This window comes from Helianthus annuus, chromosome 15, assembly GCF_002127325.2.
Source record: "Helianthus annuus cultivar XRQ/B chromosome 15, HanXRQr2.0-SUNRISE, whole genome shotgun sequence".
In the NCBI taxonomy this organism is placed as follows: Eukaryota; Viridiplantae; Streptophyta; class Magnoliopsida; order Asterales; family Asteraceae; genus Helianthus; species Helianthus annuus.
The window spans coordinates 128,856,367-128,870,151 of record NC_035447.2 but is presented as its reverse complement, the minus strand read 5'-3'; the positions used below and the strand labels follow the sequence as shown (position 1 = coordinate 128,870,151).

General features: G+C 38.4%; 2 long non-coding RNA genes across 6 annotated transcripts; both read left to right on the top strand.

Annotated features, from left to right (window-relative positions):
- The first annotated feature begins 939 nt into the window (after positions 1-939).
- On the top strand, positions 940-3,387 carry LOC110912104. 5 transcript variants are annotated; one of them, XR_004881359.1, is made up of 8 exons: positions 940-1,197; positions 1,343-1,410; positions 1,533-1,865; positions 2,214-2,389; positions 2,520-2,568; positions 2,687-2,762; positions 2,902-2,960; positions 3,066-3,387. It is a non-coding gene; the product is annotated as an uncharacterized LOC110912104 (long non-coding RNA). The 5 variants fall into 5 exon arrangements; XR_002577701.2 differs by having other exon boundaries at positions 944-1,197; positions 1,370-1,410; positions 2,191-2,389; XR_002577700.2 differs by having other exon boundaries at positions 944-1,197; positions 2,191-2,389; positions 2,699-2,762.
- A 1,009-nt stretch (positions 3,388-4,396) lies between these two features.
- Positions 4,397-6,247, top strand: LOC118487318. The gene is made up of 3 exons (XR_004881358.1): positions 4,397-4,597; positions 5,110-5,176; positions 6,006-6,247. It is a non-coding gene; the product is annotated as an uncharacterized LOC118487318 (long non-coding RNA).
- Positions 6,248-13,785: the final 7,538 nt, after the last annotated feature.

Genomic DNA, 13,785 nt, shown 5'->3' with positions numbered 1-13,785 from the left:
GTAAGTAGACGAAAAAGATTAGGCTATAGGGCGTGGTCATGACCCTCATGACCACCATGACCCTCCATGCTAGTGTCATGTAACCTACCTCTAATCCAGCATCCAAAACCACTACCCTAAGGGTGTGGTCATGACCCAAACCACTAGCCCCTTATTTATTTTAATTTATCTTTGTCTAAAGAAAAAGGAAATGATTTGTTGAAAAATGGAAAGGAGGACCATGGTTGTGATGGTTTAATCCATGCAAACCATGGTGGATCAATCAAGGGGGTGGTGTAGCCTTCCATTCATGTTCATAGGTGGCAAATCATGTCCCAACCATTACCCTCACACCCTATAGCCTTAGTAATTGCACATAAGGCTATAGGGTGTGGTCATGACCCTCCATGTTAGTGCCATGTAACTTATCTCTAATCCACCATCCAAAACCACTACCCTAAGGGTATGGTCATGACCCAAACCATTAGCCCCTTATTTATTATCTTTGTCTAAACAAAAAGGAAATGATTTGTTGAAAAATGGAAAGGAGGACCATGGTTGCCATGGTTTAATCCATGCAAACCATGGTGGATCAATCAAGGGGGTGGTGTAGCCTTCCATTTATGTTTAAATAGATGTAAAATAGGATTTTCTTTTTTTTTTGTTGTATAAATCGGATCGTTGTCAAACTGTTAAATAATTAAATTCATCAAACCTGGATTGCGGAGAACGTGGGACGGATCGTTTGCAAACGGTCAAATAATTAAATTCCTTTAGATGCTTTACGTGTTTATCCCGTTTGCTTTTGATACTTTTGGTTTTCTGGCGCCAGAGGCCATGGATCTACTTAGTCGAGTTCAAAGGGTCATGCATAGTAATGTTATGACCTCGAGATCTATGGACGTAGTTTTCAAAATACTTAGTTTTGCTATTCAAAAAGGGGTAACGGTGCAGCTTGTTGTCCGTTTACCAACTATCTCCATGTAAAAAAAATTTTATAAAAAAAGTTTGTAGCATTCAAGATTCTGTACATATCAATGTTGTTATGCATTGTAGGCTTTTTGTGGTTTGTTTAAGTTTTTGATTTCTATTGGAAACAATGATATGAGTATATGACATTGTTGCATTTTTTGGTTTTGCTGATTTTCAGATTGTTTGTTAATCTGTTTGCTGTTTAGAAGAGAAGGCTTTTGAGGCGTAGAAAGAAGAACAATCCGGGTTAGTTGTCAATCTTAGTTGCCTTCCTTTATTTATTTATTTATTTTTTCATATTTTTTCAGCTCTGTAATGAGTTGAAATGTTCTAATGTGTTTTGTTTATTTTGGTATGTACTTGGAATGGCATTTGTTTTCGTAATTTGTAGTCGTCTTGAAATTCGTTTGTAATATAGGCCTGTTGATTTCCCCGTTTGATACCCGTTATTCTGAACAGGTATGTCGGCATTTTTTTTATTAATTTTATTAGAAATGTAGACTGCTTAGTGTTTGTTTTGAGTTGTGTTGTTACGTCAGTTTTGAATGGTTGTTTTGATCTGAAAATTTTTTGAAAATCAGCATGTCTTCACGGCAATAAATCTGATCCCAATGGAATGATTAGTGGTTGGCTGGTGCATGGGATCCTGTAGTTGGTCCACGTTTATCTGGAATGTTGATACTACTACGCGTGTAAAGGAGGTGCAGATTTTAGGGTAGAGAAACTGAAGACAGCAACAACAAAGAAAGAGAGAGACATAGTGCGAGAGAGCGTAAAGACAGAAAGTGAGACAATGGTGGTTGTTCTGACTCCGCCTGCCACCGGTGACCATTTCGTCAAGGAAACCATACGTCTTCCGTCCTCCACGAGAACAGGCGACGACTGTTAGGCAGTAGGTTCCAGTTTGAGCCTTGGTAAGGCCGTTTTTGGGCTTTATTTTTAATATATTTCTCAGCACGTTTTTTCCGGTTAGCATTGTTGTTTGTTGTAATGCGTTGTTTGAAAATGAGAAAATTCTGTTTTCTGATATTGTTAATTTCGTGTCATAATTCATTCGTTGTTGATTATTGTGTTTGGATTATGTATATTTAAAAAGGTAGATTGGCCATGATTTTGTTTATTACTGATGTCGATGTCGATTCCCTCACGCTTCACCATCTGATCTATATTAGTGTACTAATAGAAGGAGGAACTTAATTGAGTTGTTTATTACTGATGTATATGTTTTTTTTACGGTAGGTTTGTTTCCATTTGTTCATCAGACTTCAACTTATGGGGAGATCTGACACATACCCAAGGGGGAGGTCTGTGGCCAAATGTAAGTGTCCATTTTGAGACCATCATTGTAGAGAGAGAAAGGGTGAACAGAGCCACCATCGTCCTCCTCTGCACCATGCCAACCATTATCTAACGCTGGATATAAATACTAAAACTTTGGGTATAGTTTTAATTCTCTTTAAACTGTTTGGCCCATTTGTTTTGTACCTAGCTTTTCGGTTGTATCCATCTGACCTTTTATTAATATAAACGTATTCTCCCTTTTCGGTGTCCATTGTTCCATTTTGCAGTTCAGTTGGCCTCACGCAACCATTACTTTGCTACTATTTTTGCTTAGAGGTAAACCCTTACATTTGTGTGTTTTAATTTTTTGTGTTTTTTTTGGAGTTTTGCATTTTTAGTTAACGTTCAATTTTTGTTTGCAATTTGGTTTAAGAAACCTTTCAAAAACTGACAGTTGGCTTGGCAGTAGGCTTTATTAAGATGGAGCTTTGTGCCGACATCATAGTGATGGGAAGAGACCATCAACAAGGGTATATAGGTTTACTTGATACATGCATATTTAGACGATTTTAACTACAAAAAACATATCATTTTGGTGAAACATGAACATTTCTGCACAATTTTGAGGGTATGTTTTCGTCTCTGTAATTTTTTTCCCGTTGTTTCCAGGTCTTGAAATGCGGGTATGCTATTCGTGGTCAAAGTGTATCACTGGCTCAGCCGCTCAGGTAATGAAATGAATTGCTACAGTTATAAACCAAAATTTAACAAAGAATGATTATCATTAATTATGTATGTTCATATTCTTAATTTCTGCCCGTAATTATATGAAGTTTATACATTGGATTAAGGAGCAGTCGATGATCATCATCAATCACCCACATTGAATTCAACCCTCACTGGCTATTCTTTTGTTTACTATAATACCAAGTGAACTCTGTGTAATTTTCAAATGATGAGATCCCTGTACCGGCCAGCCCTATCAAGATTTGAAACCGAAGATGAGCTTGAAAATCATCAGATAATCATGTCAATTGTAAGACAATAAAAGGATGAGTTTCGATCGTTGGGAAATATTTTTAGCATGTATTTATATGATACTTATCATACAGAAAGCAAGTCTAATTATTTAATAGCACACCTTCTTTATGGCTACTTTCAAAAATCTGCCTCCTTTATGTCTATTGTAAAAAAATCTCATGTTTCTTTTTTTCGTTATTGCAAAAAGCTAAAGTTCTTTTAAAATGTAGTTTATTAAGTATAATTTAAAATAATAACATCTCTCTATATGTTATAAGACGTTACAACACCATTTTACATTTTACATTTCTAGTGCTAAAGAAAAAACATTTTTACAATATCGTTCCCTTAGCAATCGTTTTGGTTTTGATGTTGGAATAGCCAGTGAATTAATACTCTGAAGTTCAGTCTTGAATCTTTGTTGTATCGCAATTCGCAAGCCAGGGAACTGATTCTTAGCTCACTAGCTTCATCAGTACTTCCTAGCCGACTAGTAGGGGTTGAACTAGTTGAATGAACGAAGGGAAAGTACGCTCTTTCATATCACAATTAGTCTATCTGCAGAACCCTAGTGTTTGGAGATGGGGATGAATATGGGGTATTTACGACCCTTGTAACCCATTTATAGCCTATAACTTGTTTACAACCCGTCAAATGTTTAACATGTTAAGGTTTACACGATTTTTAAATGTGTGTGTGGATTCAAAGGGAGCCTTTATGTAAAAGATTTCCCAATGTCTTCAAACTGGTTAAAGATAAAGTGGGTATTATCTCCAATGTCTTCAAAATGGGATTCGGTATGTGTAACACCCCGAAAATGGGATTGGTAATTGAAACATGTTAATAATAATGAACAGTAAAATACTATTAGTAGTAAAATTAACCCGGTGAATATTAGGATTTAAACAAATAATCCTAATATTAATTAAAAAGGAGAATAAAAGCTTTGAGAAAAGTAAGTTTATAAGAAGCCGAGTTAACGGGACTTAAAATAAAGCGGGTTATAACTCCCGGAACCCACTAAATAACTAGGAATATCAACCTAGTTAGTCTAATGTTTTAAAATAATGAGGGAACTTGATGTAGTAACCTTTATAAACCCGGGTAAATTTGAGGGAATAAAATGGTTAAAATGAGAAATGGGTTTTTATTAATTAAAACTAAAAACACCAACACACACACACACACCTTTGTGTGTGTTCTGGTCGCACAAAACACAGGAGCCAAGAAGGGCTCTCAAGCTCAAACCCTAACAAGCATAAAATCAACAAATTAAAGGGGTAAATCTAACCCAAATCGAAATCCAGACACGAATTCGTGATCACCTCGGTGAAGGGATCATAAGGTATGCCAAATTTCATTATTTAGTTCCATCTTGTATTCTTGGTGAACATATGAAATCGAAAATTTGGCTTGCATGATTGAAGTTTGGATGAAATTAGGATGAAATCATGTCTAGGAGCAAACCCTAGTCAATAACTTGTTGAATTAGTGTTTATAGATATGCAGTCCATAACCATCCATTTATTTGTTAAATGGGTTTTGTAGACAGATGATGAACACTAGAATTATGATTATCAATCTAGTGTTATTTGAGCTCCATGAAATAAGTCTAGGTGTTGATGTGTAAACTAGACATTTGAATTTGTGAAAAATGCTCAAAATTGGCTAAATAACTAGTCATGAAACTTGGTTAATGATTTTGCAAAATTATGCCCTTTAGGTGTTTGTTGAAATGCCTAAAAGAAAACTAGATGTGGAAATTTTGAGTAAAAACGCATATTTGAATGTTATGGTGAATTATGCGTTATATGAAATAATAAGAGTTCTAAACAAATCGTTGATTGAACTCTATAGGCAAATGAATTAAATCTTCAAGCGGACAAGTCGGAGTTAATACGCGCTTGAAGGAAGAGCACCAAAGGTACGCGACCTATGGTTTCGTTACATTATGTTATTTATTTATTCTAGTTAGTCGTATTGGAATTTAGCCAAACAGGAAAACCCGTTAAGTCACGGAAGTGACGAAGTGCCCTAGACAAATAAAACGGGTCAAAACATGAGTTACAAATAGAGTTTGGAATGTCTTGAAATGGTGGTCTCAATTTGGCATCCAAACGGGTCAAAACAAGTTGAGGCGAAAGCCGTGAAGCGGACACGCTAACTTGTTGCAAAAACATGAACCCTTGTAGAGGGATTAAAGTTCAGAATTTTTACTTGTCAAATGTTTTAGAAAAGCATGTTTAAATCCTTGAAAACAAGCGTGATGATTATTGCGTAAGTTTCCCTCTTGAAGGGAGCGAAACGCTATAGTGGGTAAACCCGGGATTGGGTAAAATGGCCGAAGACATGAGATGACACAAAACAAGTTGTTGAACTTGTAAACAAACGGGTCAAAATAAAGCAAAGCGTAAACCGGGTAACGGGAGCGTAAACTATATGAATAATGGATCTGGGTAATGGATGATAGCTTAGACATGTTAAGAAACGAACCCCAAGCGATTAAAATGAGTTTGGATAGGTTTGGATGTAAATTGAGTGAAAAATTAACGTGCGGAGTAGACACGGGCGGGTGAACTTTTGACACGGTCGGGTGAAGGGGCTGTGAAAAATACATGTTTAGCTGACACGGCCGGGTGAACTTTTGACATGGCCGGGTGAAGGGGCTGAAAACAAAATATATAATTTCTTGTGTTTAATTATTTTGTTCAAATGCTTTGATTTCTAATCATTTAAATGAAATTGTATGATAGGTAAAGATGCACTTTAGACCCTGGAGGATGATTAAGCCATGTCAAGGACCGAACACACCAAACAAAGCTTCCGCATTTTGTCTATTTTGTTTTAGTGACATGTAAACACTTGAAATTATGTTTTGAAAGTTTATCTAGTAGGATGTAGACTTGAATGTTATGATCAAGTATGATCTTAAAACTAAAAAGATTTTTTTGTAAACTCGGAATTTTTGTACTAAATGCATGTTATATACTATTAATTCTATACTTTAAAGATGGGTGTTACAAGTTGGTATCAGAGCTCAAGGTTGTTAACAAAGTGTGTTCGGTTCAAGCTTGATCAAACGTCCGGTAAGAATTAGTTACTTTAGTAGATTTTATTAAATGTTAGAAAAAGAAAGGTGAATGGACGTGCACGGGAAGAGCGTGTTAACACACTCAAACCCGGAAAGTGCACTAAACATGAATGGTTTAAGTAAGTTACAAACTTGGCTAAATCAAAATGAAAGATGCAAGTGATAATGAAACGAAATGTTTGACAATTGATATAAACATTTCAGATTCGAGATGTCTAGTGTTGGTAAAAAAAAACATAATTAAGTAGTATGAATCCTAATCATAGATTGATTGTAAAATAAGTACTTGTAAAGTAAGTATACTTGAATGTCTCATATAACAATACGGGCAACATTGAATAGCAAGATTAGTAATAAATTGGAAATGTTCGAATGATATGATGACCGCATCTGAAGATGACGGGGGATAAATAATCTAAAGAGCGGAAGGTTCGGAAGCATGACAAAGAACATGCTAGCAAAGAACCTAAATCAAGTGATGACTTGAGATAACGGAGTACATCAGGGCGAGTATCAATCAGGTACACGTTCTGAATTACGATAAGACAAGTAGAATGCAACAATTCACACAATGAACGATAGTTGCATATGGGCATATGTGATTAGCGAAATGAATGGATTATGTAAAAGAAAAATATATATGTATGTATATATATAAATAAATAAATAAATAATGGCGAGTATGTGAAACCGGGGTAAAAGTAATCTCGATAAATAATTCAATGGGAAGGAGTGCTCGTACACTCGAACCCGAGAATGCAATGAAAGACACGTGTCGTAATGGGAAGGAGTGCGCGTACACTCGAACCCGGGAAACTTAATAAAGTAAATAAATGATGTATTGGGAAGGAGTGTAATTACACCCGAACCCGGAAATTTGAAATAGTAATAGATGACAAGGGCAAGGTTATATACTTGGCCAAACCAAATAAAACATGTAGAAATATCGTTTATATCAATAAACGATGTGGATAAATTGCATACAATGATATGGAATAATAAAATGAAATGAATTGATTTTGTTATTATTACTGTCACACCCCAACCGATGGCAGAATCATCGGGGCATGACACTGAGCGAAACAGATTGTCCAGAAGTTTCTACAACAACTATCATTACTATTCAGTTTAAATAATACGTCCCATACCGTATCCCAAATAGTAAAATAAATTATTACAGATAACAACTAGTCAAATATTCTGTTCAATTGCCTCTAGAGACTCGATCTGCAAGATCTACAGACAACTATGCTCTAGACGTTTATTCTAAGCTCGCCTTCCTAGCAGATAAGCATCCTAATTGCCTGTCACATACGTTAAAATAAAGTCAATACATAAAATGTAAAGGTAAGCATACAAGTTTGATAATAGCATATAGAGTTCGATATAGTTTACGCATAACCAGCACGCACACAGAGGAAAACGAAGCATGTTAATTTTCGACATGGATCTATCAATACCAATGACTGCGGGTTGACTGCCCGAGGCAGTTCGCAATACATGATTACCACCATAATCCATGCAAGTAATTGTCCTTAACAACCCCCGTGTGAACGGGTGCTGAGTCCAAACTATAGTACTATCGTCGTTAAGGCAGGTAGACAGCATTCCACGTGTAAACATAACAACAAGCATTCATTTAGTCACGTAATACATGCAGAACGGTTAGCGTTTTAAATAGTTGAGTAGTGTGTTCGATTGTGGTTTAGATAAGTAACGTATGTAACACCCAAAAGTGCTAAGGCAAAAAGGGATCGAGTATACTCACAGCGATTGATGGATTGAAGGGAGCGCTTGAGAGTAGGGTTAGCCTAAATAGTTCGATAGCATAGCGATGAGTAACGCGTAAAACGAAAACAAGTGTTAGTGGGTCGAACAGCCTGGTCGATCGAACGGTAGGTTCGATCGGACGGGTTGTTTGTTCGGTTTGACAGTCTGTTCGGACGGTCTGTTCGGTCGGCCGGTAGGCACGATCGGTTGGACTGTTCGAGTGAATTGTTTCTTCCTTTTGAGTAGGATGTGTTTGTGTATGATGGCTTGACCTTTTGAATTTTTCGTTGTAGTGTTTGAGAACATGGAAGTATCCTTACCTTTCAGGTCGATCGATCGAACGGGTCGGCCGGCTTAACCGATCGGTTAGATACTTCAGTAGTAAGTCCTCAGCAGGATGTCACCTGATCGGACAGCATGTTCGATCGGGTGGCACTCCAATACGTCGAACGAGTTGAAAAATCGATTAAGTGTTGAAGCATAGTATCTCATGATCCGAAGAGTAATTCAACCCAAACCGTAGTTCGATCGAACAGCCCTTCGTTCAATACTAGACTTCATGAAATTGTCAAAGTGTGGGGCCATGTGCTAGCCGATCGGCTGGCCTGGTCGATCGGCTGACATGTCCGACCGGCTGGGCTGTTCGTTCGAACAGCCTGTTCGATCGGTCAGCATCTTGACCTGGTCGGCCTGTTCGTCTAACACTTGGCTGTTCTGATGGTTTAACGTTATATCGAAGTGTTTGGACAATGAGTTGAACCATGGAACCTTCGTTCTTACTTGTTTCCCCTGCTCGGACAGGAACCACCCAAGTCCGGTCGGTGAATGGTTCGGAATGGAGTTTATAGTTTAACCAGAAATCGGTGAACCTCGTAGATAGAATCCGAATCTTGAACCACACAACTATTAGAATGATTAGTGGGTTGGCTCAAGCTCCGTTTCTACCGGTTTGATGGCATTGAGTGTAAAAGAGTTGAAAGAAAGTTGGAAAATCCATCTTTCAATCCTTTACATTGTGTAACGTTTAGATCTACAACAGATCTTTGTTTATTTATGTGGAAATCGGCTGGATCCAAGTGATTCTTGGTGGATTGAAGCCAAAACATGAAGTTCTTCAAGAACCCATGATGACATCATCCTAGAACACTTAGATCTCGATGATTTCACGGTTAAAAGTTAAGATTTGAAACATAGAAGGTGTAGGAGTGTGTATTGATCAAGAAAGTAAAAGATTTAGGATGAAATCTTATCGGGATTGAGAGAAATCTGAGAAATAGTGAAGAACACAAGCTGGTCGGTCAGAGAGTTTCCAAAAGTGGAAAGAATGACAATGACAGGGCTATTTATAGGCTTCCCAAAGAGGAAAGGGCTGGCCGATCGGCCAGGCATCCCGATCGGACAGCCTGCTCGATCGGACAGTCCGTCCGATCGGCTGGGCTGTTCGATCGGCTAGGAGCCTGATCGATCAACAGCCTGTTTTGAACGTTCGGCGCGACGATTTCTGATATTTCGATTTCGATTGAAGGCGATATGAATACGATAGAATTTTCTATTCAAATTACTTTTAATCCCAACCACTATATCTACATACAAGCATCTACATCTTGCACTGACTCTTCTCCACCAATTATCATGATTCGATTTCGATTGAGTTTGATTGAGTTTCAAGTTTCGATTCGATTTGATTGATTACCACACACATAACATAAATAAACATGCACAAGTAACACATAAGGCACACACACATGTAAAATAACACCAAGTTGCATAATTTGAGTTTCGAGTTTGATGATGATTCGATTAGCTTGATTATTGATTGATTGACTTTATCGCATTGTTACTTCCTACTATTCACAGTCGTAAAGCGTTTCGCGTCGATTAAACATTCGATTACTTCGATTCCTTTGATTAATAACACTTACTCCACATAATACAACTATTAAAACATGAAATAAACTAAATTCAGTCAAAGGAGTCAATCTTGACTTGGACTTGACTTTGAATTTGACATTCGAAAACACGGAGTGTTACAGCCTCCCCTTGTTTAGGGAATTTCGTCCTGAAATTAGGCTGAAAGCTGTACAGCACCGTGAATCATCTTGGAGCATTTTCTTTCTCTAGACTTTCACTTGAAAAACTGCGGGTACTTCGCCTTCATGTCGCTTTCGAGTTCCCAAGTGAACTTTGCGCCTCGTTTGCCTTCCCATAGGACTTTCACGATAGGGATGCGTGAGTGTCTGAGTTGCTTGGTTTGGCGATCCATGATTTCGATAGGCTTTTCCACGAAGTGTAGCGTTTCGTTTACTTGAAGGTCATCGAGAGGTACAATCAGATCATGGTCAGCTAGATACTTTCGGAAGTTCGACACATGGAAAGTTGGGTGGACGTTACTAAGTTCCTCCAGTAGTTCGAGTCTGTAGGCGACTTTTCCGATTCTTTCCAGAATCTTAAAAGGTCCAACATATCGAGGCGCTAGTTTCCCTTTCTTGCCGAATCTGACCACACCCTTCCAAGGTGATACCTTTAGGAGTACGTAGTCGCCAACGTCAAATTCAAGGGGCTTGCGTCTTCTGTCGGCGTAACTTTTCTGTCTATCCTTGGCTTTCTACAAGTTGTCTCGAATCTGGAGGATTTTGTCAGTCGTTTCTTGTAGTAGCTCGGGGCCGGTTAGTTGCGAATGACCGATCTCGTGCCACACAATAGGTGAACGACATCTTCTTCCGTATAAGGCCTCGAATGGTGCCATTTGTATGCTGGCATGATAGCTGTTGTTGTTCGAGAATTCGACTAACGGTAGGTATTTGTTCCAACTACCACCGAAATCTATGACACACGCGCGGAGCATGTCTTCAAGAGTACGGATCGTTCTTTCAGTCTGTCCGTCGGTTTGAGGATGGAATGCGGTACTTAGGTTAAGCGACGTACCGAGAGCTGCTTGAAACTTTTCCACAATCGCGAGGTAAACCGAGCAACACAGTCAGAGATGATGTCACGAGGCGTACCATGATTACAAATGATCTCGTCGGTGTAGATTCGGGCTAGTCGTTCTACCTTGTAGTCTTCCCGTATTGGCAAGAAGTGGGCTGATTTGGTCAGACGATCAACTATAACCCAAATGTTGTCGTGACCTGATGGCGTGGGCGGAAGTTTGGTTATGAAATCCATAGCTATACTCTCCCACTTCCATATAGGGATTGGAGGTTGTTCGAGTAAGCCAGAAGGTCGTTGATGTTCGGCCCTAACTCTTGCACAAGTTAGGCAACTTCCAACATAGAGAGCAATATCCCGTTTCATGCCCGGCCACCCGTACTTGTAACGAAGGTCCTGGTACATTTTATCGGCACCGGGATGAATAGGGTATCGGGATTTGTGGGCTTCGTCCATAAGAATTGTGACAACCCGGAATCTCAAGGTCCTTTTCCATGTACAACTCGCTATCACGATTCGCTTTTATGTCATAACATGAGAGCGTTATGTGAACGATGAAATATTTGTTATGTTTGGGTTGATATTTCCCGGTGCCCAACCCGATCACATGCACACACATAGTTATACCACGATCATGTTTGGACCATGCAAAGCCCAAACAAAGTGTGGATGTGGGCCGGTTGTATGGGATTAGTATGTGGGCCAGTCGTTTAGATTTTATGGATATATTCAAGTACATATTATAATTATATGTTAAGGTAAATCTCTATTGTATTACGTAAGTGATATTTCTTCATAACACAATTCCTAAACAAAACCCTATTCTTCTTCCTTATATGCGTGCGGCAGTTCCTTTACCCCCACCCCCCCATCGTTTTACCATCAATGGAAGTTATCAACTATAACTCCTTCAAGTCCTTGGTCATGTTCTCAACCTTGCACCCTCCCAGTTCATCTAAACAACAAACCTCGCCATGAATATCTTCCCGTTATCGGAATATCGTCGGAACTGGTGATGTGCCGGGGTCCGCGGAGGATCACGGCAAGAACACCAACACCCTCCCAGATTCGGAGATTACCTCTTGCCTAGCTAATCCGCTACTCGGTCAGTGTGATCTTCCTTGTATTATTCATGGATTGATTGTCTCTTGTTACGTGTAGATTTATTTGATTTAAGGTGACTATTAGATATATCGATGTTAGTAACCATGCGTTCTATGGTGGGTTAGATCTCATGTTAATAGAACTCGGAATTATGAATGGTTTACAATCTGTGATTTTGTTGAGTGCCGATAATTATTGACTGTATTGGTTATTATATGATGGATATTGGTTGGTTAATGCGATTATAGAATAGAACTGGCATACGAGTTGGGGATTCATATGCACAAAAGTGATCTGATATGAATGTGTTGAGTTGTTAATCACTGTTTTGAGATCCATGCTAGTAAATGTTGCTGCTGTTAATATAACTGTTCCAATTCAATTTATGAGAATAATATGGTTATAATAATAATAATGTTAGGGTTGCAATATCGATGTTATGGTTATAATAATGATGAATACTTGTTAGTGGATAATGATGGATCAATAATCTGTAGTATGAATTGATGTCCATAAACTCGATGACATGTGATACATGCTGGATTCGATGTTAACGTATGATAAACAATTGCTAGTGGATAATTAGGGTTATATGATAGTATAGGATGTTATTATAAAACTGAAACTATTCTATGTGGATAAGCAATGGTTTGGTAAATTATGTGCGGCACATATACAAGATGAATTGGTAGTGACGTTTTGTGGGGATAACTGGAAGCCAAGATTTAAGAATGGGTAATTATAAGTTGCATATTTTATTAAACGTGATTGCTTTAATTGGGCCGTAGACATATATGTTGGATCGCATTCGGTTGAGATCGATGATTTCAAAAAGTGATCATGCAAACAAATGGATATATAATGACTTATAAGATGTTAAATTGGGCTCCCTAAATTGAACAAATGCTGCTTGAATATGGTTGGGCCACATAACAGACTTCGAAACAAACATGCACTCGAAGTGGGCTGGGCTCGGGTGAGTCAGCCGTCCTTTTAGTCTATGATAATGTGGGGTTATAAATTAGTAGATTTATAAAAGATGTTGCATGTTTATGGGCCCCTACATTGATTTGTTTAAGGGTTGTATGTTGTTTGTGGTTTGTTGTTCAAATAACTGAGGAGTACATAAGTTACCAAAAATGTATGATGGATGTCATGTGATAAGTTTTAGTGCGAAACGTTGAGCATGGTCCTAACTGTTGTGAGTAATTGAAAATAGGACACGGTTGATTAAAGTTAAGCATATGACTAATCTAACCGAGCAACCAAAGGTGAGTTCACTGCTCTTTTTCCAAGCATGCATCCCGGGAGGGATATCGGGTAACGTTCCAGGGAGGAATGCTAGTTATTGGGATGTTTGTTATTATCACTCAGTTTCTATCACATAAGACCCCTTACATCTACCGACAGTTGCCGAGGAGGCAACGAGGTTATTAGTTGATAGCGCTATTAGGTTTGGCACCCTCACACCGTACCAGGGTGGTCGGGCGTGAACTAAACTGTTTTGTACATATATCTGGTAATCGAGTTAATAACAACATCAAATCAATTTGTTAAACTGTTTTGTACATATATCTGGTAACTAAACTCGGTAACAAAACATTGAACTCACCAGCGTTGTCTGACACACTTGTTTGCAT